Below are 26,873 nucleotides of genomic sequence, written 5' to 3' on the forward strand. Positions count from 1 at the left end.
GTTGTTATAGACCTTTTCAAACTTGATAACATAAACATTCTAAATGGGTCCAATTTTATTTCCTGTTGCAGTGTTTGCTAATATCAATAACTGGGAAATAAATGTGGGCCCATGCTGTTCCCTAGAAATGCAATTCCATTGAAAAGGTCAATAGTAACATGTTAAAGTTTCGCTGAGGCTGACATTTCAGGGCAGTTTTGCTGGTATGATTAGATGTATAATTAAATGGATGTAATGAGTGAGCTGATATCAATCTATTTCTTTGTCTCAGTGATGTATATTACCACATGTTCTTGTCTTTTTTAAATGTACATAGATTCAGAAAAACGTGAGATGCTTGTTTTTCCCGGCTAACTATAATAAAACTGTAACTAATACTGTAGTAGGCCTGTCTTTTTGCACACTCTATAGAGATTTACCACATAGATACTGTAGTGATTCATCATAGTATATTTTCATACTATATTATTTTTGGTATTCTCACTATTGTATTCCCATGTTGGTTTTTTTGGTACACGCAAAACAGACTTAATCCCGCACACTCTATAGAGATTTACCACATAGATACTGTAGTGATTCATCATAGTATATTTTCATACTATATAATTTTTGGTATTCTCACTATTGTATTCCCATGTTGGTTTTTTTGGTACACGCAAAACAGACTTAATCCTATAAATATGTCCTAAATGTACGGCACATCCAGATGTACATCCTACATACATCTATTTGACGTCAGCATTCTGGTGTTGTCAAATTAAAGCTATTGTAAATGTAATTACTGAACCTTTTCCAAATACACATATAGTGAGATAGTATCACCATCCTCCACAAATAGCACTAAGCAAACTTGTGTCATGTAACAACAGTCCTAAAATGCCTATTGAGTTAACCCTTTCACTACCACACTACCAAAGGGTTAACCCTTTCACAGTGACAATACAGAATGTTAACCCTTCCACTGCCACACGTCAAAGGGTTAACCCTTTCACAACCACACTACAGAAGGTTAACCCTTTCACTACCACACTACAGACGGTTAAGGGTTAATTATGGCCAACGTGAGTTCTGGGTTTGCTATTATTATGGCGGTGCAACAAGTTAAGCCGCCCCCCCTGTAGAAAATAACCTGGGAAATCAGTTCTAAACAAAGCGTAAAGGGGGCCAGTATACAGATGACATGTATGGGCTGTGACATGTCAACATGAATGGTTGTATTTATCCCAGCACTCATTGCGACTGACTGGCCGTGCAGGACCGCTGTGCCAGTCTCACTAAGGTTAATTAACTATCTGGAAACTATTTCAGCTCTGCCAAGTTTGTGTCACTTCAGGTATGTCTCCATTTAATGTCTTCCGCTCTAAGTATAGGCGGCTGGCACCGGCTCAGAATGCTTTCCCACTGTGTGTAATCATAATGACAGCACAGGGAACACAGTAATATGGCAAGGTCTCGAGAAAATAAGAGAATATTTCATCCACACAGGTTCCCAAGGACTGTGTATTTTGCCAAAATGTGCAACCAACAAAACATTATCTCAATGACCTACGACTTTACATTTACATTTTGTCATTTAGCTGACACTTTTATCCAAAGCGACTTACAAGTTCTGTACGACAAGTCATCAGGAAGGGCACAACTCAAATCAGCTGAGTAACAATGTTCATCAAAGTGTTGAGTGCCACAGTGTAGGTTAGTATATTAGGTGCATGACAGTATGGTTCGTTTTTATATATATATATATACTGTATATGTAGACTTTAACCTTGCTGTGAATTCCTGTATGCTAATACGAGACCCACAGACCAGTCGTTTGCAGCTTCTCCCAGACACATCTCCTCTTTTTAATGGAAATCACTGCAGCAATTGGATACAGTTTGTTCCTTTGTTTCAAGTGCCAAGCTATAGCAAAGCCCTGGATGAGGAATGTACAGTACATGTATTCATGCATCGCCCTCTTTGTTTGGTTTATTAGCATAATCAAACACCGCTGTCTGAAACACAGCTGTCATATCGGTGTTGTGTATTGCTCATACAGGCCATGTGTTGATGTTATCACTTCTGAGACACAGTTATTGCCGCACAATTCATTGGGGGGCACGAAAACCTCGCTTGTCTATGTAAAATAGGGAAAGGCTCTCTGCAGTTTCATATCTGTAACTGAGTCAATTGCCCCTTCAGAATACATCTGGAAATCCTGCCAAAACAAGATGCACAAAAATGTCATATTGTACAATTCATCAGGATATATTTACACTGTTGTGGCATTCATACATGAATTTAACATAATCATGTCAATTGAAGAGATGTTGATATGTAACCCATCCTCATTTAATACTGTTCCCTGCGTATACAGTGGAAAGGCAACTTAATATAACATGTGTATGTAGGATCTTATTTTTCATATTTGAAATTAATATTTTAGTCAATCGATTGCAATACTTCAATAATTGTACAATATACATTTCATGTCAGCTAATTATCTTTTTTATGAGTGAGATACTGTAAATGTATATTTTGTGGGCATCTTTTCACTCCAGAGGAACACCAATGCATTTTATTTTAAAATACACTCAGTTGTTAAAGTGGGTATTTTTTATTCATTGCCATTGACTTCCCCATATTCAAAAATAAAAATGAATAATTTTTCACATAATTATGGCTTCCCACATGTGACTATAGTAAAATATAACAAATGTTTTTACTTGCTATGAAATCGCTTTACTTTTTTTTAACATTTAAGGGGGGAGGGGGCAAATTAAATCTCGGTACACGGGATGGAATTGATTATTTATTGCAAACAAGTCCAAATTGAAGACTTGTTTTTGCATTGTTCGCAGCGAGTTATTGCTGCGTGTGAAGCATTTGTTATACTGACAGCAGAGTCATAAATAATGTCTTATTGCAGGCAGCTATAAGACGTGTGTCCGTTAGCATGACATCTGGGTTTTAATTCTGGTGGGGGAGAAAATCCCATATCTGCATGATCCTACTAACGCAAGCCATCTGAAGAGAATACAGATGAGAGAGGGTCTCTGTCCGCCTTAAACCTCCTCAAACAACACTGCAAGGCAACACACAGTAACCTTGGTTGATTAAACATTCCTCTTTGCTCTGCATTCTGAAAGCCTTGAGTATGCATCTGCGTTTCTACAAAGGAGCTGGACTGTGAAGAGAGAAAAAAAGGATTTGAAATTATTTTTTCTTTTTAATAGTGGAATGGTTGAGTGTTTCTGAGGCGAGATGCGTGGGTTATGTATTTGGATTGATGTGCGCACATGCAGGTGATGTATGTGTATCTGCAACTCAATATGACTTCATTGCATGATCATACTCTGTGGGACTTATTATCATCACTCATTTTAATGAGGTAGCAAGTGATAGGGCTAGAAGATCGCTAAGAGTCCCATTGGGGGAGAGAGAGAGAGAGAGAGAGAGAGAGAGAGAGAGAGAGAGAGAGAGAGAGAGAGAGAGAGAGAGAGAGAGAGAGAGAGAGAGAGAGAGAGAGAGAGAGAGAGAGAGAGAGAGAGAGAGAGAGAGAGAGAGAGAGAGAGAGAGCAACGGGCGCCACCAGATGGTTTGTTTTGGAATGACTAAAATACCTATGACTATGAGTATTGAAATAGAACAGCATAGTGCTGAAAAAACAGTTGAGGCAGCATAGTCCGCAAAGGAGACACACTTATGAAACACATCATGTAGTTATGTTTTAGTGGACCTTTCAGTGGACATTACTCTTTAATGTGCATGATTTAGTAAGCCTATTTCTTTAGTAGGCCACTGGTGGTTCAAGAGCAATGCAGGAGAACGCGGAGCAGGCACAAGTTGCGGCCTTATTGGCCTTATGACAATAGCAGCGCATATTGTAGATGTAGAGACTATGTTTATCTACCATCTTTTGGCCTCGGAATTGTCTGGGTCTTTGAACCCTCCGACGAGCAGATGATTACAAGTGAAATGGTGTATTCAGTACCTGCTCTGTTGTCATCAGGTCCACTGGTCCTGGTCCCTCTGCTGGCTCCAACCCTCTGTGAGACTGGAAAGGAACAAAAGGGAATATGAATTAAGCTGTGCCTTTGCATAGGACCGGGCGCAGCCACTCTTTTATGTGCCATTGTATCTGATCCCAGTCTCCTGAATACTTCCTCTTAATTACAACGGTAGCAGGGGGACCTCGACTCGAAGAGATATTGGATGGTAAGAAGTGGGAGCGCACATGAGGAGGGAAACAAATTGAGCTGAGAATAGCCACCACCTCATTTTAGCTTTATACATTGGAGTCATGCCGAACAGAGACTGGATAAAGAGCTAGAGAGTGCACCCCTGGAATCTGCCATGTCTTTTATAATACAGTAGATGGATGTGTGAGACATCCATACTGTTCTCCCTACTCTGATCTAGTGCTATTTAATGGCCCTTTTCCCAGCCATGCACAGCCAGAGATGGGCAGTATTTCATTACTTTTATGTATTTTGTCATTTGCATTTTTTCTCACATTACAAAATCATTGTGTAATTTGTAACAAGATCTGACAGTATTTTAATATTTAGAAAGTACCAAAATATTCTCAAAGATAGGTACAGCTAATAAATACAACCTTAATACTAGCCACTACTGCATATTGCCATACTGGGCTACTGATAATCAATATTCAATTTAGAAAACGAGCAACTGATCACATAGGAGTATGGCATATGTTATTCACCGGTTAGACTGTCCTCAGACCAGTGGAATTATGTTATTCACCAGTCAGACTGATCTCAGACCAGTGGAATACACAGTTATTAATTGATCAGACTAAAAGGGAAGATGGTACATGCATATCTATTCCCTCTTGCACATCCAATAGGGACATATTTTATACTGGATAGACTGTTCAATTATGCAGCCATTCAAACATCTGGAATCATCCAGAAGTGAAAGATTATATCTGATATGAATAGACACTAAGACATGGCAATAAGACAATAAATAGTACACAACATTTTCACTTTGGTCAAATAATTTTCTTTATACTAGTATATACTATACTAGTAACATTTTGTTTGTGGATGTTGAGTATTATGTATTTTCAGTATTTTACAGTATTTTGTATATATATATTTTTTATATACATATGAAAGAGTATAATAATTATATAATAAGATACATTTTGATGTATCTTTGCCCATCTCCTATGTACAGCTAGGAAGCCAGTTTTGTCCTTCTGTGCTAAAGAGAGATGTTTTAAACCCTTTAAAACCATTAAAACTGTTTGGATCCACACACAGCCATGTCTTATTTGGTGAGAAGAGAGGCAGCAACCTTCAGACCACAAGGGTGATATTGATATTTAGCATTTTAAGCAAGGTTGTCAAGGAAACGTCTTCATTTCTTCATTGTTGTCCAGACCTGGATTTATTTATTTTTTTATATATATTGGTCTTTTTCCCCCTCCATTTTCCTCCGATTTTCTCCCATCCCAATGTTAGTCGTATGCCAATTCCCAGTCCATTCCTGGTCGCTGCGCACTTACCCCCCACAGTCAGATCATCTGGGAGAGTGGAGGCTACCACGTGCTTCCTCCGACACACGTCCAGCCAATCACCGCTTCTTTTCACCTGGCAGCGCGGATTCTCATCGAGAGGGCGTAGCGTGTGGGAGGACCACACTATCCCCCTCGAGTCCTATCCGCGCTTTAGCAGGCGCCCCGACCGAACTGTAGGAGTCGCTGTTTACAACGACCCGGACCCACCCCGCCAGCTTCTCCCACCCTCTAATACAGCCAATTGTATTAGTGCAGACGGCCAGCCAAGCTGGTGACAACCCCGGAGCTGTGAGCTGGATTCGAACAGGCGAATCCAGCTCACAGCTCCGGGGCTGGTGACGAACGCAATCTCCGCTCGGCCACCTAACCGCCTCAGACCTGGATTTTCTTAACACATTCGGGGCCATTCGATTTCCCCATCTAGCTATAGCACGGCCAGGTTTTCATTACATAGTTCATTACACTGTTTCACCACAACATATGGATCGCGGGTCCCGAAAACGATTCAATGCGATCGAGTGAAGCCCTAGGTTTCCCATTACTAGAAAAGAGCGCCCGGAGCAGTTTAAAGGTAGCACCTGGTCTGGAACAGGGTTTACTGCACTCTCAATACTGCCTACTAGCAGGATCTGGCTGGTACTGCACCTTCGGAGTCCCAGTATGCCTTTTAACGGCAACATACAGGTCCCTGACATTGAATAGAATATTAAAATAAAAAAAAAAGGGAAAACGATCCATATACGTTTTTGGCCGTTAACCACTGGTGCCCAATAACGTATATATACGTGAATGGCCCCAAAAGTGTTAAGACCTCCAAGGAACATCAACAAAACTTTATAGTCTACTTGGTGGATGACTAATAGACTTCATAATGTTTTCTGGGAGTATTGGACCGGGGCAGGGGCCACCAAATACCTAACAAAGCCCTATATTCTATGCTTATAAAAACAGCGGGCAAGCAAGTGAGAAATTGTTTACACACCACAGAAAATAAATGCAGCGTTGGGATTCACTCAAACCTAAAATTGACCTGATAAGTTAGTCTAGCATAATCTATTTAGTCATTTTAAATTACAGAACTTTGACACAATCCAGCCAACAAACCTCTTAACTTCTAGCGTTGTCTAATTAAATTGTATGGAATACTGTAGTATTTCTGGTAATAATATAAAGTACTCCTGGCTAGATGTTGTCCCAGCAGTCATATAAGTACTGCACAAGTACACTTAGAGCAGGATAATATTGCTATGAGTCATCTGAATCGGAAGCTTCTGCAAACCAAGCAAGAGTGCAGCCAAATAGAAAGGAGGGATGGAGAGGTTGGGGGAGAAAAACCAGACCCGACGTTGTCGGATTACTTAGATGTGTCCTTTAACCAGCCCTCTCCCCTTATTTTGTTTTTGAAAATGTAGACAGCTTACTTTTGTCGCCTGATTGCTTGAATGGGTTGAGTAGGTGATAGTTTTCACAAAGAATGAGTCGCTCCAGCTCTCGTCCGCATGTTATAGTATCGTGTAGCTCCGCTCTGCGTCATACTGGAATACTCTTCCATATCAGTATAAGCACTGAATACATTTTCACATGCACCTTTACACACCTCATCCGTCTGGCCACACCCCCATCCGCTCCTCTACATAAGCAGGGGTGTGGTGTGGCCATACTAACAGCTCCTTCTTTGTTTTCACCACGGCAAGTGTCTGTATACACCACTTTGAGACAAGTGAAATATTGAAGAGGAGCTGCGTTGACATTGTTTCTTGTTTTTTCTCTCTCTCACCAATTTTAAGAGAAAAAGCTAAGTTATAATGTCTTCTTCGGGGGGTTCGAGCGCTCGCAACGTCACCCTTCACCAGCGGTTCTCCATTGCCGCCTCCGCCGTGCGTCGTGGGGCTGCGCTGACTCCGCGATCGTGGCAGTCAGACGCACCGGAGCGGCGTCCGGTGGAGAGTTTGCCTCTCAGAGGAGCTGTTGAGCCAAGGCCGTCTCCTGTGAGATGGCCTAGTTCCAGCTCTGGTTCCCCCACCGGGGGGCGGTCGGCCGATAGGCTGACGGCTCCTCTGGTAGCGGAGGATCTGAGACTCAAGCTCTTCGCTTCTGCTCGTTCCCGTCGTAAGAGGGTGAGCTGCAGGGGCAAACGGCCTGGCTTTGGAGAGCTGCTGGAGCCAGACGAGGGTGCTTCTGCTCGGTCTCCTTGTCCGATGGAAACAGAGGATTTTATGGAGGGAGCGGAGGCGCTCTTGTTTGACGCCCCGGTGGGGACGTATCACTCTCCCCCTCAGGGTGTGGCAGGGGGTGGTATGTCTCCTTGGGGTCCCTCGTCCTCCGGTGTTGGGTTAGAAAAGGGAAATTGGCTAGGCAGTTGGCCAACTGGAGTGACCAGTCATTCATCGCCACGACACAGAGCCTAGCTGCGACATCCAACATCGCGCAGCTGGCGCGTTTTATGTCGGTGCGTTTTATGTCGTTTTATGGCGGTGCAGTGTTGGACGATCATCATCAGTTCCTGCACGCCTAGGCGGCTGGAGACATCCTGCACCTGGTACAGCTGCAGGCAATTGCCGCCAGGAAAGTACGCGCCCTGGCCACTCTAACCCAGCGCCAACTTTGGCTGGAGCAAGTGCGGGTGCCGGAGCGGAAGAGGCTTCCCCTGCTCACGGCCCCCCTCTCCGATGCTGGGCTCTTCGGGTCTGCAATGCAGCTGATGACGGCTGCTTGCAGGGACATGGAGGAGGAGCGTGCAGTGCTCCAGCCCCATTTTCCCCCACCCGATGCTGCCGGTGAGGTTCGACGGAGGCCACGTCGTCGGGGATCCGCGACCGTCGCGACCGCCGCCACTGCTGGACCCTCGGCCAAGAAGGCCAGGAGCAGAGAGGGTGCCTCGACCGCCACAGCCAGCCGACCCACGCCCGGAGGTGACGGTAGGGATCGTCGTGTCCAGACACCCCAGTACAGTCCCTCCGGGCCTGCTCCCCGTGGGGGCAAACACTGAGCTGTTCGCGGCAGGCGCCGCTAAGTGACTTTCTCCCCCTGTTACCCCTGTTCCCTTCCTCGCCCCAAATATGATTTTTGTTGCACTAATAAAGGGTCCCTCCTAGTAGAGGGACTATTTTTTGTTACAAACTGTGTGTTTATTCACTGCATATGTTGGGGATACGATGTGTAGAACCCTCGCCTAAGTTGTGGGGTTGATAGGAGAGCAGGACTTTTTAGTCATTAGCTGGTCGCTACATATATATGTGCTTAGCAAGGCCTGTAGCTAACACTCGGTCAGGTTCCCTGACTCCTCGCCTGTAATGGTCGGTTGAGTCATGGGATTGCCCCCGCCATAGAGTACGTCACTGGGCGCGTTTCTATTGGTTGCCGACTTCCGTGAGTTCTTTACAGGCTCCATGTGTGGATCTCTGTTATTGTCAAGTTGGTGTTGCGGTGCATAGGAACTCAAGAGTTCTGCTACGCTCGGTATATATGTATCTTGAGCCTTTGGTCACGTGGCTCAATGTTACATAAACTTTTCAATTTATTGCTCACGTGGGAAGTCTATCTGGGGGTTCCCCGTCCCCTCTTTTATGGAGCAGGTTGATGGGGTGTTGTTTAGGGAGTTCCCTGACTCCTCGCCTGTATGGTCGGTTGAGTCATGGGATTCCCCCCGCCATAGGGTACGTCACTCCCCGTCCCCTCTTTTATGGAGCAGGTTGACGGGGTGTTGTTTTCCCTCAGCCGCATCGTATGGGACCCATGTCCTTTTTTTTCTGTGAAAAAAGCGGCTTCTTGTCGTTCTCCCAGGCGGCTTGGAGGAACGGTATCTGGGTTCTTGTTAGAATGTCCATTGATATGTTTTGGGTCTCGACGTGTACATAGTGCTGGCCCTGGGTGCTTCTGATAGGAACCATGCATGGGCTTGCGCGCCTTGGTTGCTCATCATTGAAGCAGCGTTTTTATGGGGCAATTGGGATGGAGTTTGTCTCTTCCGAGCGCCAGTGTACTAAGCTTGTCTCGACGAATTCTCGTTCATCTCTGGGGGATGTTAACAGAATAGATCAAAGCATTGGTAGAGGGGTCTCACGCCCTTGGGGTGGGCCACCGGGCGCGGTGCTTTTTGTTCTGACCGTCTGGGTGGCGCCCTCTATAATGTTTTGGATCGACACGCGTACCTACCCCCCTCCTGGGACTGGGGATGGCGGCGTGATTAGGGCACGGGACTGGTTCTGGTCGCGCCGGACCAGGTCAGTTAACCCGTTGTCCGCCGGGGCGCAGATCTGCTGTTCTGGTACCCTGAGGGACTTGTGCTTTTTCGGGGGGAAAATGCCGGGTCGGCCCGGGCGTTGCAGGGTTTGACGTTATGGAGATGTTCGTGGTTATGTTACTATGTGTTATCCCTCACTGTTGCTTGGTCCATGTTGTGTTGTACCTTGCGCCATGCTGAAGGAGCCTGGTCCTTCTCCATTCTTTTTCGCCCCTCTCTTCTCCTGCTTGGCAGGGCTGGGAGGGGGCTGTTGACGTGTTTGTCCCGGTCCGCCGGGCCCGGGTTCGAAATTGTTTTCGTCGACCTGTTGGCCTGGGTTAACCCCTTCTTGAAAACTGAACCACTTGTACTGCTGTATAGCCAGTGTATACCCACAGTTGTGTTTTGGAGTTTTTTCTTGGGGGGTTATAGGAACAACCGCCTCATGTTAGAACCAAGGGGGTGGTTGGTTGCCTGGTGTGTTGGTAGCAGAGTCAACTCTCGAGGTAGGCCGGGCTTTGGCCCCGTCTGCCTGTGAGTGTGCCCCCGCACCTTTCATGACGTCTGCCAATCATGTCAGCCTTCTCTGCCTCGGCCCCTCTAGAGGGTCGGGTTTTTTTTGTGTGGAGGCTGCGACATGGTGCACGGCATACCAGCGTATGCCCCTTCCGCCGGGGTGCTGTTTCAGCAGACCCCTTTGGCGCCTGTCTAGTCCGCAGTGCTCTAGGCTCAGGTCGAGTGGCCTGTTGCCTGGATTGAGGGATCAACTTCTTTGAGGGTTGTCTCCCCGGTGCGCTGCCTGGTCCCACTGTGGGTGTAGCCTTTTGCGTGCTGTTGGGGGGAAGGGCCTGCTCTTGGATGGGCCCTGTCCGAATACGCTGGCGATGTGGGGGGTGGTGTCACTAGTGACCGCCTGGTGGGGTCTCGATGCTGCGGCGTTGGCCTCTCCAGGCCCCCTTTTCCGGGGGGGTCCAGTCCCTTCCTGGGTCTGGGTCCTCCTTTGCGCTCCGCTGCTACGGCCTTGCCACGGGGTTGGGTTTTTGCTCTTGACCCCGTGATGTTAGGGGTTGTAACAGGGGTTTTGTTCCTTTCCGTTCGTTCCCTAGTGGCATGTGGGTTGCGCGTTTGTGTAGTCTTGGTTCTTCTGTGGAAGGTAAGTCCCACGGTCTGCTCACCCTGTGCGTTTGAGTTGCTAATCTCCTCTTCGCACAGTTGGATCCGATACCCTCCCGTCCTCCATTAGGGGGGTCCGGGGGCTCGGGTCCTCCCCGGGTCTGATGGTTGTGGGGGACCTCAGCGGGTACATTTGTCGAGCTCCCGCTCTGCTTAGCTCCTGTATTCCAGTATGACGCGGAGCTACATGATACTATAACGTACGGTTATGTCTATACCATAGTTATATATGTATATAGGGTGGGTTGGCCTTCTCTTGCAGAAAGGCGCAACAAACACTGGTATTATATTTAAAGCCCTTATTGGTAAACAACCTGTTTATATCTCCTCACTGTTAAATTGGAATATTGGAACCTATTCAACTCGATCGAATGACTGGATGGTTCTTAGGGTTCCTCAGATTTGTTCTGAGCTAGGGAAGTCAGCCTTTTCCTTTGATGCCTCTAACTCATGGAATGTCCTTCAACTCACGCTAAAATTTGAGGTTCTCCCTTCCATTGGAATGTTTAAATGTATGATTTCAGACCATTGTGTGACTACCTGTAACTGTTTTAGTTGATATTTAAAAATTATTTTTAAACGTTTTTAATTTGTTTTACTCTGGTGTTTAAATTTCTGTGAATATTGTTTTTATTATGTACTGTACAATCGTCGTTTCTGTAAATGAGGGAAACCTCAGATGCTTACGATTTTAAATAAAGGTTGAAATGAAATATGAGTGTAGTGACGCTCTGCGTCGGACTCACTGAGGACCCCGTGGTCTTGCCTTTGTGGTGAAAGACTTGGGAAGGAGCTGTTAGTATGGCCACACCACACCCCTGCTTATGTAGAGGAGCGGATGGGGGTGTGGCCAGACGGATGAGGTGTGTAAAGGTGCATGTGAAAATGTATTCAGTGCTTATACTGATATGGAAGAGTATTCCAGTATGACGCAGAGCGTCACTACACTCATATAACTATGGTTATAGACATAACCGTACGTTCTGTTTCCTTGACTGAGGACAAAGACTATGTAAAGTTACCAGTAGCCTACTCCAGTCAGGGAGGCATGCAACGTTATTATATGCTGTAGTAAAACATGCCACAACTAACAGAAAGATACCAGTGCATAGTGCAAGATGTCAAAATATAATCTTACAATAAAATAGATTACATATGTGAATCTTTGTTTAAATGAACCATGCAATTTCTTCCCCACTCGCACTGGTGCCACCAAATCAAATATGAACATTTTACTTGCAGTCTAAAGCCCTGAATTACGGTCCTGAATAAGCTAGTGCACAACAAATTATTTGAAAAAATCGACCAAATCTTATGTTGGTGCCACCTACTGAGAAAGTTGGATGCATCAGTGCCGCTAGTGGAAGAGTTAGTCTAGAGCCCAGCTCAAAATGCAGTAAATTACAATGTTACCTAACGTAGAATTACATCACATTTAAAGGATAAGGCAGGTGTAATTTTATTTCCAGAGGTCATAGAACTCCATTGTTTTCCAAAAGCTGTTAAAACAAGTCACAGAGCCGTACTTTACTGAATTACTGTTTAAAGTGACAGCGATTGCATAGAGTCTGCATGAACTGGAACTACTTCTGTCACCTCATGAAGTCATTCTGGGAAAAACTATGATGCTCGTGTTCATCCCAGTGATGAATTATACTGACCAAAGAAAACAGTACATGTAGTATGGTGGTCATCATTATAGGATGGTTCCTACATGAAACTGCTCACAGCAAGGTCTTTGGATCTGAGGAACTGTATCGGCAGTATATAAATAAATAAATACACAAGTGGCATTAAACTCTTAAGCCCGGAGCCCTATTTTCTGAAAATCTGCCTAAAATACATACCTAAGTAAATGGAATATTGCTCCACTTCTACAAGGTCCATTTGCATGATCTTGGTATCTAGGGACATCTATGGACCTCAGTGAATGTATTCCCAGTGTCAGAAATATTGTGTCTATTACTAGGCTTGCTTAAATTGTGATGAAACAAAGGAGAATAGGAATTATGATTTTTCTTTGCATATTTGACAGTGAATAACACCATACTAAAAATGACCAAACATGAAAAACTGCCACTGAGCTCGTTCAGTACCTTCTTGAGAACACGTGTACAAAACATCTAAGGAAATGAATAAAGAGAAGATGATTATACAGAAGGTTTTGTAGATACAGTACTGAATTCTCCCATCCGGACCAATGCAATTTGAAATATTATTATAGAATATAGAATAGCAGGCTTATAAATTACCTTATTATAGCCAATTCGCACATTTATGGATTGTGCCAAATCTTATCTTTCAAATGCCCGAGTTCAATTTGAATTTAGTATCACCAGGCGTGCATAAGAACAGATAATGAAATCTACCGCAAAAAATTTCATCAATGACAAAACTGAGGAAAACAAAAACAAACCCTGCAAACTTTGGAAATTACTCAACAACCAACTAGGCTGCAGCAAAAAACTAAAAACCAGATTTACAAACATAAACATAAAGACAGAAAACACTCTCATCACAGACAAACTGGATGTGGCCAAATACCTAAACCAGGCCCGGACTGGCCATTGCGACTGCTGTTACCTCAAGTACCGGAGGGGACTTGTGCTATGTATGACTTAGTCCACATTGCAGCCGGCTTGTGGGAGGCAAGAAACAGCGTTCGTGACAAGGGAGGGTTGAATTGGATGATACGAAATTGGGATGGGAGAAAAATATAGAAAATGGGAGAAAAAGTGGATAAAAAAAAAAAAAGATAACCTAGGTGGGTGGGGAACAACCAGGATTTCACTGTCTGCGACAGAGTTGGAGAACTATCTGACTCTCTCTCCCTCACGCGGATCACACACACAATGGAGCCGTGCTGCCGCTTGTGATTGGTGGAGGCGGGACCAGGCGATACAACTGATTGACAGCGGAGGCGGCGAATGGAATGGCAGATGGCACACTCCCACTTTTCTGAAAGGAGTTGTTAAATCTGACATTACAAAAAACAATATGTGGTGGTTATGATTGGGGCTGAAGTTGAATAAACAATTTATGAAAGAGAAAGTCAAAATAATTCCAAGATAATTCAAAGATTACACACCTTTGCCACATTGGCTACAAACATAATCACTGCAAAGTTATCAAAAAAATAAGAATCTGATCAGACACAAGGGTTAAGTTGTTGTTCTCTTTCTAATTTCCTCAAAAACATCTAGTCTAGTTAATGTGATCAATATTATTTGACAATTGATGCTTTTTGTTGGAAATTTCAGTCAGTGAGCTCATACTTTGAGCTCATTTTATAGTTAAAATGATTGAGACAACGCAATCTTCTGTCTTCGTTGTGCATGCATGCGTGTGCTCACCACACACGATACATGTGTCACTATTCTGGCAGTGGCTACTGTTATTATAGTATTGTAATGAAAGGTCTGTTATTTAATGTTTGTGTAAAGGGCTATTTTAACTGTTGATGGGTAGTGCATCAGTAAAGTGAATATGGTATTGTGCTCTTGCTCTGTTTGAATAGGTGGAGAGAGTGGTTAACTGTATTATAATAGTAAATAGAAAAATATGTTGTGCTCTTGCTTTTTTCTTTTTGAAGGTGGAGAGAGTAGCATTGCTAGTGCCACAACAGTTTTATTTGAGGTTCATAACAGTACATTGTACTAAGCAATTGTTGGCTCATTAGTTTGTGATTCACATGCACAAAAATTCACCAGAATGCAGGAAATTAAGTCTTTGTAACAAAAAGATTCCGGGTGGGGGACCCCCAGACCCCCGCTTAAAAAGTGGCCTGATTGGGGCTATATTTTGCGCTATATCTCCCGGTATGAATTATTTCCCCAGTCCGGCCCTGACCTAAACATATTCTTTACAATACAATTTAAAATACTTCTCATCACATTTAAAGCCCTCAACAACCTTGCCCCTCCCTACCTGTCTGACCTCCTCCACCGTCACACGCCCACCCGTTGCCTTAGGTCTGCTGATGCCAACCTCCTAACACCTCCTACGACCAAGCTCCGGACCTGGAGCGACAGGGCCTTTGCTTCTGCTGCCCCCTCCCTCTGGAATGCCCTCCCCAGCCATATCCATGATGCAAACACCCTGACATCTTTTAAATCAGCCCTCAAAACCCACCTTTTCAATCTTGCTTTTGACCTCTAATTCTGTCGGTTTTATTTTATTTTGTCATGGATTATTTTTGTTCTGTTTTGTTTTGCCATAGTTTTGTCTCTTCTACCCATATAAAGCATCTTTGAGCACCTGGAAAAGCGCTATATAAAATAGATGTATTATTATAGCCACAACACTGGTTAATAAACTACCCTCCCACTCAGGGCATTATGGGGTAGAACACATAGTAGCATACTACAAAAACCTAGGGGTCCGCAAAGACGACATCAAACTGGAAATGGTAACAACAGATGAGGTACTCAAAAAACTGTGCCCTCCAACCTAACAAGACCACTGGCCATGACAACATCCCCTCCAAATTCCTCAGAGACTCAGCAGCCGCCATCACCCCAGTCATCACACACATAATAAACCTCTCCATAAAACAGGGACACGTCCCCAAGGACTTCAAAATTGCGAGAGTGACCCCCCTGCACAAAAACGGCAGCAACCGCCCTGTTTCTATTCTTACCTCCATCTCGAAAGTCATGGAAAAAATTGTCTACGAACAGGTCGAAAAGTACCTAGCGGAAAAAATCTAATCTAATCAAATACTGCGGCATGGTCATGCTGGACCTACAAAAGGCCTTCGACACTGTCAATCACTCCATTCTGATTGACAAGCTAAAAGCAATTGGTTTTGATAGTCTATCAGTGAGCTGGATGCAATCCTACCTGGAGGGGAGAGAACAGATGGTGGAGGTAAACGGTACTCTACCCCCCCCCCCCCCCCCTCACAGTGAGCTGTGGTGTTCCACAAGGAAGCATATTAGGACCGCTACTGTTCCTCATTTATGCAAATGACATGTCGTCAACCCTCAGCAAACCCTCAGCTCAGAACTCGGCAGAATCTGCACCTGACTCGCTGATAACAAACTATCATTACACCTGGGTAAAACAGAGTCCATTCTCTTCGGATCAAATAACAAACTCAGCAAGACCGACGGCTTCTCAGTTACAGTGGGTGAAAATATTGTCACAAGGAAAGATGAAATTACATACCTGGGTTCCATCCTAGAGGCAAATCTTTCCTGTGACAAAATGGCATCCAATGTAATCAAAAAAGTCAACCAACAAACTAGATTCTTGTACCGGATCTCCTCTCTGGTAAACAAGAATACCCTGAAGACTCTGGCAGGAGCACTCATTCAAGGGTACTACGACTATACTTGCACCTCATGGTACCAAAGCACCTCAAAGGCGCTAAAAACAAGATTACAAACATCACAAAACAAACTGGTCAGACTACTACTTGACCTTACTCCTAGAACCCACCTCACCCCTGCCCACTTTGACTACCTAGGATGGCTTAGAGTAGACGACAGAGTACAGCAACTTGCAATGGGCCTGGTCTACAAGATACACTACACCACACAGGTACCCATGTACATGTCGAAATACTTCCCAAAGGTCAGTGAATACCACGCCCACAACACCAGAGGAAGCTCAACAAATCATTTTAAACCCAGATTCGGCACAAACAATTAGGGACTAAACACATTTCGCAATTATGCCACAACAATGTGGAACGCCCTACCCACAGCCATAAAAAGATGTGAATCCCTACCCACATTCAAAACCGCTCTTAAAGAGCACCTACGGGAGGCTGCAATTCCAAACTGGCCACCGTAAATGTCCAACCCCCCCGCCCACCCCACCCCCTCCTAATGTCTCCTCCCCAACGTATGTATATATTTTCTCCCCACCGTATGTATTGTAATGGGAATTATTAAAAGACAAACGATGAGCCGTTTACATTAATCATTCTGAGTCATTATTAATAATAATAAGAAGGTTTATTTAATAAAGAAAGTTCATGACAGCGTGGCCACGCTGCCAGGCCAGTCACCCGCCAGAGACAGACATGTTTACCCCCTAGCGTCTGACAGGGACTGACCCAGAGGCCTGGTCAGACATACAATTGAATACATGAAATGACGTAGAAGAAAACAAAATGGCTGGTTAGAGAAATTAATAATACGACTATGTTATGGCTAAGCCTGGAAGGAAAAACAGCTCCATCTTACAGTTCCCATGACCTTGGGTTATGGCTCTATGGCTGGTAGAAACAGCAACTTCGTTACGACTGAGAGAGAATGATAGAGTAATCTTAAAGAGACATACACACATTAACCAGTAAATCTGGTCAGACTGAAACTCAAGCTGTATGACATGATAAAACAACACAGATCCATAATGACATGATAATATTTCCACGACAGTTCCCTCCTCTTGATAATTATTAATCACAATCATTATCACTTCATAAAGACAACAAAAAATATTATCATCATTAAACTCAGCAAAAAACTATTTTTATTATCTAAAAAACAAAAGGTCCTCTGCATAGACCCTGTGTCACGTGCAAAAGAGAAGTTGTCATAACAGCAACCATCATTTAGCGTCTCTTTGCAAATGCCCAGGCGGTGGTTGGAGGACTCAAGGGTACAGTGTCCAGTCTCTGGTTTTGTCAAGGCCATACTTCTCCCACCACCAAGCTGAAAAATTTAAATCACAAAAGAAAACAGGAGAGTATTTTGCCGAACAATAACAATTCCCCCCGCAGAGGAGAGACTCAAGGCTGCTACTCCCCAGAGCAAAGAGATGGCACAAACCAAAACAAACTTGCAAAATTAATGAAACATAATGCAGAGGCAGTGTTCCCAAAACAAAATTTCTGAGATAATGTAATGTGATGTGGGTCAGACTTGCCTCTTAATCAGTTGTTGAATCTCAGGCAGGTCCCCCCTCTCCTCGCACCAAACACCCCCGGGCCGACCCAGTCCGATGGTTCCCTCGTCGTTGCCGATGGACCTGTTCTCTCGCACTGCCCCTGGTTCGTTTTCACAACTGAAAACAGGCTAACTGCCAGTGCCTTATCCTCCGACGTTAAAAGCCTGTTGATGAATCGCAGTTAGGATTGAACTGTCTCTTCGGCCAATGATTCGGCCAGTGCTGGCCCAGCTGTGGTCAGCTGTTGGGCAGTGTCTGATGTAGCTCATAGCTGCGTCGTCGTGTCCAGCTGCAGGCCAGAGCATGCAGTAGACCCGCTGCAGGCTAGAGTAGTAGGCCAGCTGCAGGCTGAGGCTGGTAGGCATATGCTTCTCCGGGAACAGCTTCCTCTCACTGGGGCAGTGGTCAGTAGGGCCGGCGGGCATTGGTTTGGCACAGAGACGGAGGACCCCCCCCTGAGAAACTACAAAGGAGAGGTGTACGTGGGAGGAAAAAGACAAAAGAGAGATATGAGTGGCTGTATATCTCACTATTCCAATCTCTCCTTTTTTCCTCTCTCTCAGCCACGCTTAAAAAACATTTGCCCGTTATCACACATTATAGACAGTTACACACTAAAACGGTAGAAATGGTCCACTCCAGGCTTGAAGTTAGGACATTCTATAGTACCTCGATCAGCTCCAACGAGCAGGCAGATTCCCTAAGTCCAAAGGGGATTTTGGATATCTCTTTTTATCACTCCATAAATCAGAATACACTCCATTCAGTCATTGTTATGGCAAAATTCCATACTATGCCAAATCAGATATGAATAGAACTGGACAAACCAAATAAACAAAAAAAATAAAAACCCACTCTCGCTGGCAGTGTGCTAAACATCCTGCCTCTGAACCACACCTTCTATCGCCCTTTGCTAAGCCAACACATTTCGATCACCGTGTGTATTGAGCCCTACTGTACTTGTCCTGGCTGAAGAAATCTGATTCTGACTCCCCAATAAATCTACTTTAATATTGACTGGTTGAGTGGTGCTGCTTTCCCAGTTCCCTTTTCAATAAATATGACAGGATCTCAGCTAGTGGGGTTCTCTACCTAGGCATAAGTGACCATTGCCCCACAGTTTTAAGGAGGAATTTTAAATCTTTTATCAACGAATCATTTTTTAGATGACCTTCTTCGTTCTAGAGACCCTCAACATTGGCTTTCTTTCAGGCAAATTATAGGAACAAATGTACTGTTCTGCGGGCAAGGCTGACTACTATGGCTGCTTTACAAGGAAAACAAAACGGATCTATGAGCAATAACTTGTTCTGAGGCCAAAGTTTGAAATAAGGAATAGAAGATAGTTTTAATTCCTCACATTGATCAATTGATAAGGAATGCGCAGTTGGTAATCAGACCATGTAAACAAATGTCCGATCACCAAGTGAGAGCGATCTTTCGTTCGGCAAGACAGTTAATATACACATATGACGTGGAAGGAGTTGCAACACCATGCATCACCCTGAGGATTGGCTGAAATGACTATTATGGCTGCTTTACAAGGAAAACAGAGCGGATCCCATAACAATGTCACTTATGGCCTTATAGCAAGGATCAACATAGATCATAACCAAATTGTTTTGACTGGCTAATGTGTGCCTCTCTTAAAGAGAAACGCACATACTACGTTGATACCTGATGACAGCGCCCTCTCATACAATACCAAAATCTTTAAAGAGGACTGTTGTTCATCGTGCCATCAATCATTGGAATAACTGCCCACTGAACATAAGTAAATTGAATAGTAAAGTGTCTTTCAAATACCACCTAAGAATGCACTACTTAAATATGTGAGCTGATGTTGATAATGATGTCTACATTGTTAATTGTGATTGTCATATGTATCTCATGTTATGTTTTGTGTCTTCCAAGCACATTTCCATAGTGAAGCCCCTTCCTTCTGCCCCCCCATTATACCTGTCTCTCCCCCCAATATATATATATATATATATACACACATAACATATATATATACATATATATATATACAGTGGCTTCTCGCCACTTAGGCGACAGCTAATGGGGATCCTTTTCAACAATATGACTTGCTGCAATGTATAGCAAAATAAAGACCAAAATATACACTATCTCTATTGGAATGGAGACTTCAGCACAGGATAAACTAGGGATGGGCAAAAATAATCCAGATCGATTGATCACATGATGTACTCGAGTACTCGTGGAGGAAAACGCTGTACAAAATAAACTTATTTTCCGGTGTTTTAGACTTTTATTTTGAAGCCCACCGCTCCGTCTTTTCCGGTGTTCTAGACTTTTATTATGAAGCCCACCGACCGGACCGGAAGTATTGTTGTGTGATTATCACGACAGCCGCTTTGTATTCCCTTGTAAACGATAACGAACCAGAGCCGCGTTGGGAACCCTGTTGGTAAAAGCAATGACGCCTGCCGCGGACGTCAAGTTGATAAAGTTCCTATAATAACTTTACGAAACGTGTGAAGACATTTTGATCGACTTCTTTTTTTTTAGTTCATGTTATTAGATTAAGCACTTATTGTATACACATGAAGCACTAGATAGACTATTTGTTTAGTTCAATAGTTGTTCTTAAAGAAACATTCCCATCAGGCACCTCGCGGAACCCCTGTGTGCCCCGTGGTGTGCAGGCAATCTACCCGTTATGTCAGTCCTTTGACCACCCGCTTATTGTAAACAATCATGCATGCACTTGTTTTAACGTTATTCTGTGTCGTTAGCCACGCTATATGTTGTATTCATTTTGTTAGCTATTTAGCCAATGTTGTTATCACTGAACGAACACCACCAAAACGTTACTGATCTCTAATCCTCATTTAGCAGCCCAATTTCTCCGGCAGTAGCTATGTATTGATCACAGACACAAGTGTCAATCTATGTAAATATTGATGAGTATTTTGGTGGCTGATACAATGTGATGATGAGCAAAAACAGTCCAGCTCTACTGTCAATAACAAGATACTAACTGACGTAAATTCACCCATGGCAATGTCAACACACACAAACGATGCAGATAAACACAAACGATGCAGATAAACACAAACGATGCAGATAAAATAGCGAATTGTTTATCCCCTATCACAGCGTGCGTGCATGTAAACGTGTGTGTGTGTGTGCCTACACAGACAGAGGAAAATATTTCTATGTAATATAACAGCGTGCACAGCCTGTGCTACAGTATGCACTTGTTTCTATTCTATCCTGTATTTAATAAAAATAATTACCCATATTTGTGCCTTTATGGCTGCTCTCTTTTTTTTTTTTTTTTTTATGTTGATTCAAAACAGGGTATATATTGAAATGTATTTAAATCCCAGTCTCAAAGGTATACCTAAACCCTATACACTTTATGATCACTTTGGAGCTACTAATACAAATTTCAGAAGGCCCATTGTCAGTGATTTGTTCACATGGCCTTAATATATTGCTGTACCTGTATCTCCATCGATCTGTGTGCGTGCATGTGAGTGTGCGCTATACTTTGCCTGAGCTCAGGTCGATGTCTCCCCGCCGTGCGTCCAGCCAATGCGCTGTGGACCCGTCCCGTCCTGCACCTCCGCACGCCATTGTGCTTTTTTCTTTACACCAATGCCCGGCGCACCGGAGTTGATGGTCGCCGGCGAGACCAGCGGATAGGAGACGGGACGGCCGGTGGCGGTGACGCACACGGAAAGACACCGAGCCCAAAATCCAGCCCCGGGCACACCGTGGGAGAAAAGACAGAAAAACAGATTCTTAGCTTCTCCCGTCATGACCCCACAGGCCCCCCTTTCTGGCCCCTCTAAACTGTCCACATTTTCCATTTTCTAGGTAAACACAAACCAAACAGAAAATAAAAGACAACAAATAAACACCCACAATAAAATATGTGGCAGACAAATCGTTTCCTCTGAACACCTTCGAGAAAAAAGCTCTGTGGAGTAGCGTATCACGCCTGTTATTTCGGATACGTATCACGCCTGTTATTTCGGATACAATGCCCCTATCCTATTTCTTTTCAGAAAAACTGCAGCATGACCAGATAAGGCAGTGGAAAACTAATCACACGACATAAGCCCTGTCCCCCTATCTTTTGGCATCCCACGCACTTGGTATCCTCACGCACGGACCCTCTTCCCGCCTCTTTGTGATAACCCAAAAACAGTGCAACAACCAAAAAACCCAGAATCAGTGCCTAAAACTATTTGCCCTTTCCACTATACCCACAGTACTTTGCACACGCCTGTTATTTCGGATACAAATGTAATTCACGCCTAATTATCGGAACATACCTCTTAATTTAAAGTGTCCAGAGGAAAACCATAAAAAGGTACCCAAAAAAAACAATACTATGTACAAATTATGTGGCCCCCAAAAATTGGTTCCTCCTGAGCACTCGGAGACAAAAAGCTCTGTAACCAGCGTACAGCCCGAACATACCCCTCAAATCCCAGTACTCAAGGAAACACAGGGGGGTTACACACATTATCCTATATTCAATACCCCACTCACATAATTACTTTATAGATAGAAACAAAAACCGCTTTTAAACAGAATGGCTACTTTATACATAACCGCTTTTAAACAGAATGGCCACTTTATAAATAACCGCTTTTAAACAAAATGGCTACTTTATACATAACCGCTTTTAAACAGAATGGCCACTTTATAAATAACCGCTTTTAAACAGAATGGCTACTTTATAAATAACCGCTTCTAAACAGAATGCTCCACGCGCTCCCATGGATTCTAGCCGTAGTTGGCAGCCAAACGGACGCTAGCAGGCGGTTCCTCACTCCCTTCCCATAATTTATGCGGGGGAGTATTGAGGAGAAGAAAGCGCTTTCCCTGAAACCCAAGATTTCAACCTGCCCGCATAGCGCCTCGGCTCGCGGCCAACTCGACCCCCATCGCTCTAAAATATATATTAACCTAATTAAAGAAAATACCCCATAATTCTTCTCGTCGTCAACATATTTTATTACACTCGTGGTAGGCCCCCGCACCCCGTCTATAAGGCACGAGCCTAATCCCTGCCTAATACATTCGGGACGTACCAAGATTGAGAAACTATAGAAAAAACCATCGCCAGTCTACCAAGCACAGTAATACACCAATACAATGAAAAAAAAAACCCACTGCAGAGCACATAGTAATATACATTTAAAAAATAGCTCTGACCGGCACCATGTTCTAGTTTAGACCTCTAATTATAAATTTAAAAACAAAAAATGTTTTAAACAGAAATCAGAATGTCAACAGCTCACTGAGTGTTCCTTATCACGCGTCCCCAAGGTTCATGCCGGAGGTGACAGCCAAGCGGACGGCGCAGCTCATTCTCTCCCCTCGGTGTCTCACACGGAGGAGCCTCGAGACAGCGCTCCCCCGGAATTCCAGGATTCACCCTTTCTGCAGAGTCCGTTTGGCGGCCGACCTCGACACCCATCAGTTAAAAAAAAAACATCTCGTCGCCATCTGTAATGGGAATTATTAAAAGACAAACGATGAGCCGTTTACATTAATCATTCTGAGTCATTATTAATAATAATAAGAAGGTTTATTTAATAAAGAAAGTTCATGACAGCGTGGCCACGCTGCCAGGCCAGTCACCCGCCAGAGACAGACATGTTTACCCCCTAGCGTCTGACAGGGACTGACCCAGAGGCCTGGTCAGACATACAATTGAATACATGAAATGACGTAGAAGAAAACAAAATGGCTGGTTAGAGAAATTAATAATACGACTATGTTATGGCTAAGCCTGGAAGGAAAAACAGCTCCATCTTACAGTTCCCATGACCTTGGGTTATGGCTCTATGGCTGGTAGAAACAGCAACTTCGTTACGACTGAGAGAGAATGATAGAGTAATCTTAAAGAGACATACACACATTAACCAGTAAATCTGGTCAGACTGAAACTCAAGCTGTATGACATGATAAAACAACACAGATCCATAATGACATGATAATATTTCCACGACAGTATATTTTTTCTCCCACCCACCCACCCCCCCCCTAATGTACAGTCTCCTCCCCATCATATGTATATATTCTCTGTTAGGATCTATGGGTAACAGTACTGTATATTTGCAAATCGTATATGTCACAAATGTAACAGTACTATATACCTGTATGTCATGTATGTCCCTATGCCATAAATGTCATGATGTCATGTATGTTGTGTATGTCATAAATGTCACTATGAATTGAAAATGGGGACCCTGATGTAAACAAGACAAACGTCTTTCACTGGTCTGCATCCGCTTAACAATTGTACCCATTCTGCAATCTGTTAAATAAAATTTTCATTCATTCATACATTCATTCATACTGTATGTACAGTAGGTTTCTTATTCTTGCCAGAGTGCCGCCATTTTTAAACTGATTTCAAATCTGATTGTTGCTAAATGCTCAAAATAGGGGAGACAAACTAACTGCGCTCCAATATATGCCAATAACATTCAGTTTTGTGGTATATTATCCCGAGTAATAAGAGATATTAAAAAAATTCATACAGAAGCAATTTGCTTTTTTTGACCTAGCCTAGAGGCCTCAGGGAAGTGTATTTTTAACGCTCATTGAAAGCTCTGGATGACGTCAAAATGGCTAATAGTAGCTACACATAGTACAACTTGTGTTGTGAATTCTGACTAACTCACTTTGAAGAGAGTACAGACGTCACTGGATTCCTTCTAAATTGCAATTAATTAGCGGAAACGCACAAGTCTCCTACATTAAAAAAAAACGAAATATTTTGATGAAAGGGACAAGCCCCCCCTCCCCAGGCCTGGAAGCCTGCTGTTGTGTACTGACGGGGGTGTGGCTGATGTCACTCCTCAGCAGGGTGCATGAGGAAACACTAATAAATGCTTTCTAAAACCTGGGGCAGAGGGAAGAGAGGGAGCCTTCTACTTATGTGTAGGGAGGGCTGTAGGGAAATACCTGTTCAAACATGGGCATAGTGTGATAGACAACATACTGTATAGTCGACTGTCTTGTTTGTGACGCTGTCCCTATGCACTGCATGTAAGGTCCTGCTGTCACTGTGTCTATCCTACTGTATAATTATCTAATTATCTACTCTGTAAAATATGTGTGCATATACTCACACACGTATGTACGTACGTACGCACACACACACATACACACCTGAAGGGTGTAAAAAGTACCCAGAAATTATACTTAAGTGAAAATATGGGTACCGTCTCAAAATCGTACTCAAGTAAAAGTCAAAGTATCTGGCTAAAAACACACTTGAGTAAAATACAAAAAGTTTCTACTTTTAAATGTACTTAAAGGAACACGCCAACTTTTTGGGAAATTTGCTTATTTGCCATCTACCCTGGAGTTAGACAAGCAGATACATTCCCTTTTCTTCTCTGTGCATGCATTAGTCTTAGGGAACAGCCGCAAGGTTAGCCTAGCTTAGCGTCATTCACTGGAAGTAGGTGTGCCAGTGTAGCCTAGTTTCCAACAGTCACGAAATACACTCCAAATAAATAAATAAAATTATAATTATGAAAAAATTATAATGTAACGATTGTAGCTTTCTTTGCTAGCAGGGAGAGGAATCAAGAATCAAGGTTTATTTTCTCACATACGCTCGTTTACCCCCTTGCGAGGCTCCCCCCAGGTGCTCGTTGCCGCGAATGCGCATGAGGCTCCCCAGGTTAATACATGCGATAATCCTTCATTGTTCAAGAGTGGATATATGTTGCAGAACATGCCTGTTAATTACCTTTTAAATATCTGTTATGTGGTTAGGGTATGTATGTTTTTTAAATAAATGCCCAGTCTTGTAAATAATAATAACAATAATTGCGTTGTGAAACCTGTGGTGCTCAAGTGCAACATCCCTATATACTATATACTCATGTACCATGTTCTACAGTAAGTGGGGAGTGTAAACATTTATAGTTAAAGACAGTAGAGCTTGAGTACGTTCGATAGGGCTTTGATTCAAACCGGTGCATGAGATGAGGTTCTATATGTAGAAAAATGGTACAGTAAGTGGGGAGTGTAAACAGTGATTCAAACCCCCTCAATGTACAGTGATTCAAACCGGTGCATGAGATGAGGTTCTATAATTATGTAGAACATGGTACAGTAAGGCGGGAGTGTAAACAGTGATTCAAACCCCCTCAATGTACATTGATTCAAACTGGTGCATGAGATGAGGTTCTATATGTAGAACATGGTACAGTAAGGCGGGAGTGTAAACAGTGATTCAAACCCCCTCAATGTACAGTGATTCAAACCGGTGCATGAGATGAGGTTCTATATGTAGAACATGGTACAGTAAGGCGTGAGTGTAAACAGTTATTCAAACCCCCTCAATGTACAGTTTCTGACAGCTGGGCTGTGTTGTCACATGAAATAACGTTATGAATAAAACGCGAAATAACATTATATAACGTTGTGTTATATAACGTTACAATGTACAGTTGTGGGGAGTGTAAACAGTGATTCGCACCCCCTCAATGTACAGTGATTCAAACCCCCTCAATGTACAGTTTCTGACAGCTGGGCTGTGTTGTCACGCGAAATAACGTTATGAATAAAACGCGAAATAACATTATATAACGTTGCGTTATATAACATTACAATGTACAGTTTCTGACAGCTGGGCTGTGTTGTCACGCGAAATAAGTGAGTGCCATCAAAAAGAAAATGCGCATGCGTGTGTTACCGGCGTAGGGGAAACACGAGTGTAGAGGGCTGGCCGATCGCTGGCCAATCAGGGAAACGCGGAAGGACATGTTGGTTGCCCAAAGTATTCACGCAACCGGGTACGACGTTATGCTAACCGTTTGCTAGCTGCTCCGTTGTTTACCGGCTGCTCCACTCTCTGTCAGGCCCCAAGAGACGACAACCACTAATAAAACCAATACTCTGGTGGTTCCAGGTTGCTCCGCTCTCCTGTTCACAGACCGACACTGAGAGACGCCATTCCCACATAGAGACGTCTGGCTTCCCATACACCAAGAGGGCGCACCCTCAGGTGTACCACCCTCTTATACTCTCACAGGTCAG

This window comes from Notolepis coatsorum (genome assembly GCF_963971535.1).
Source record: "Notolepis coatsorum genome assembly, chromosome: 13".
Lineage (NCBI taxonomy): Eukaryota > Metazoa > Chordata > Actinopteri > Aulopiformes > Paralepididae > Notolepis > Notolepis coatsorum.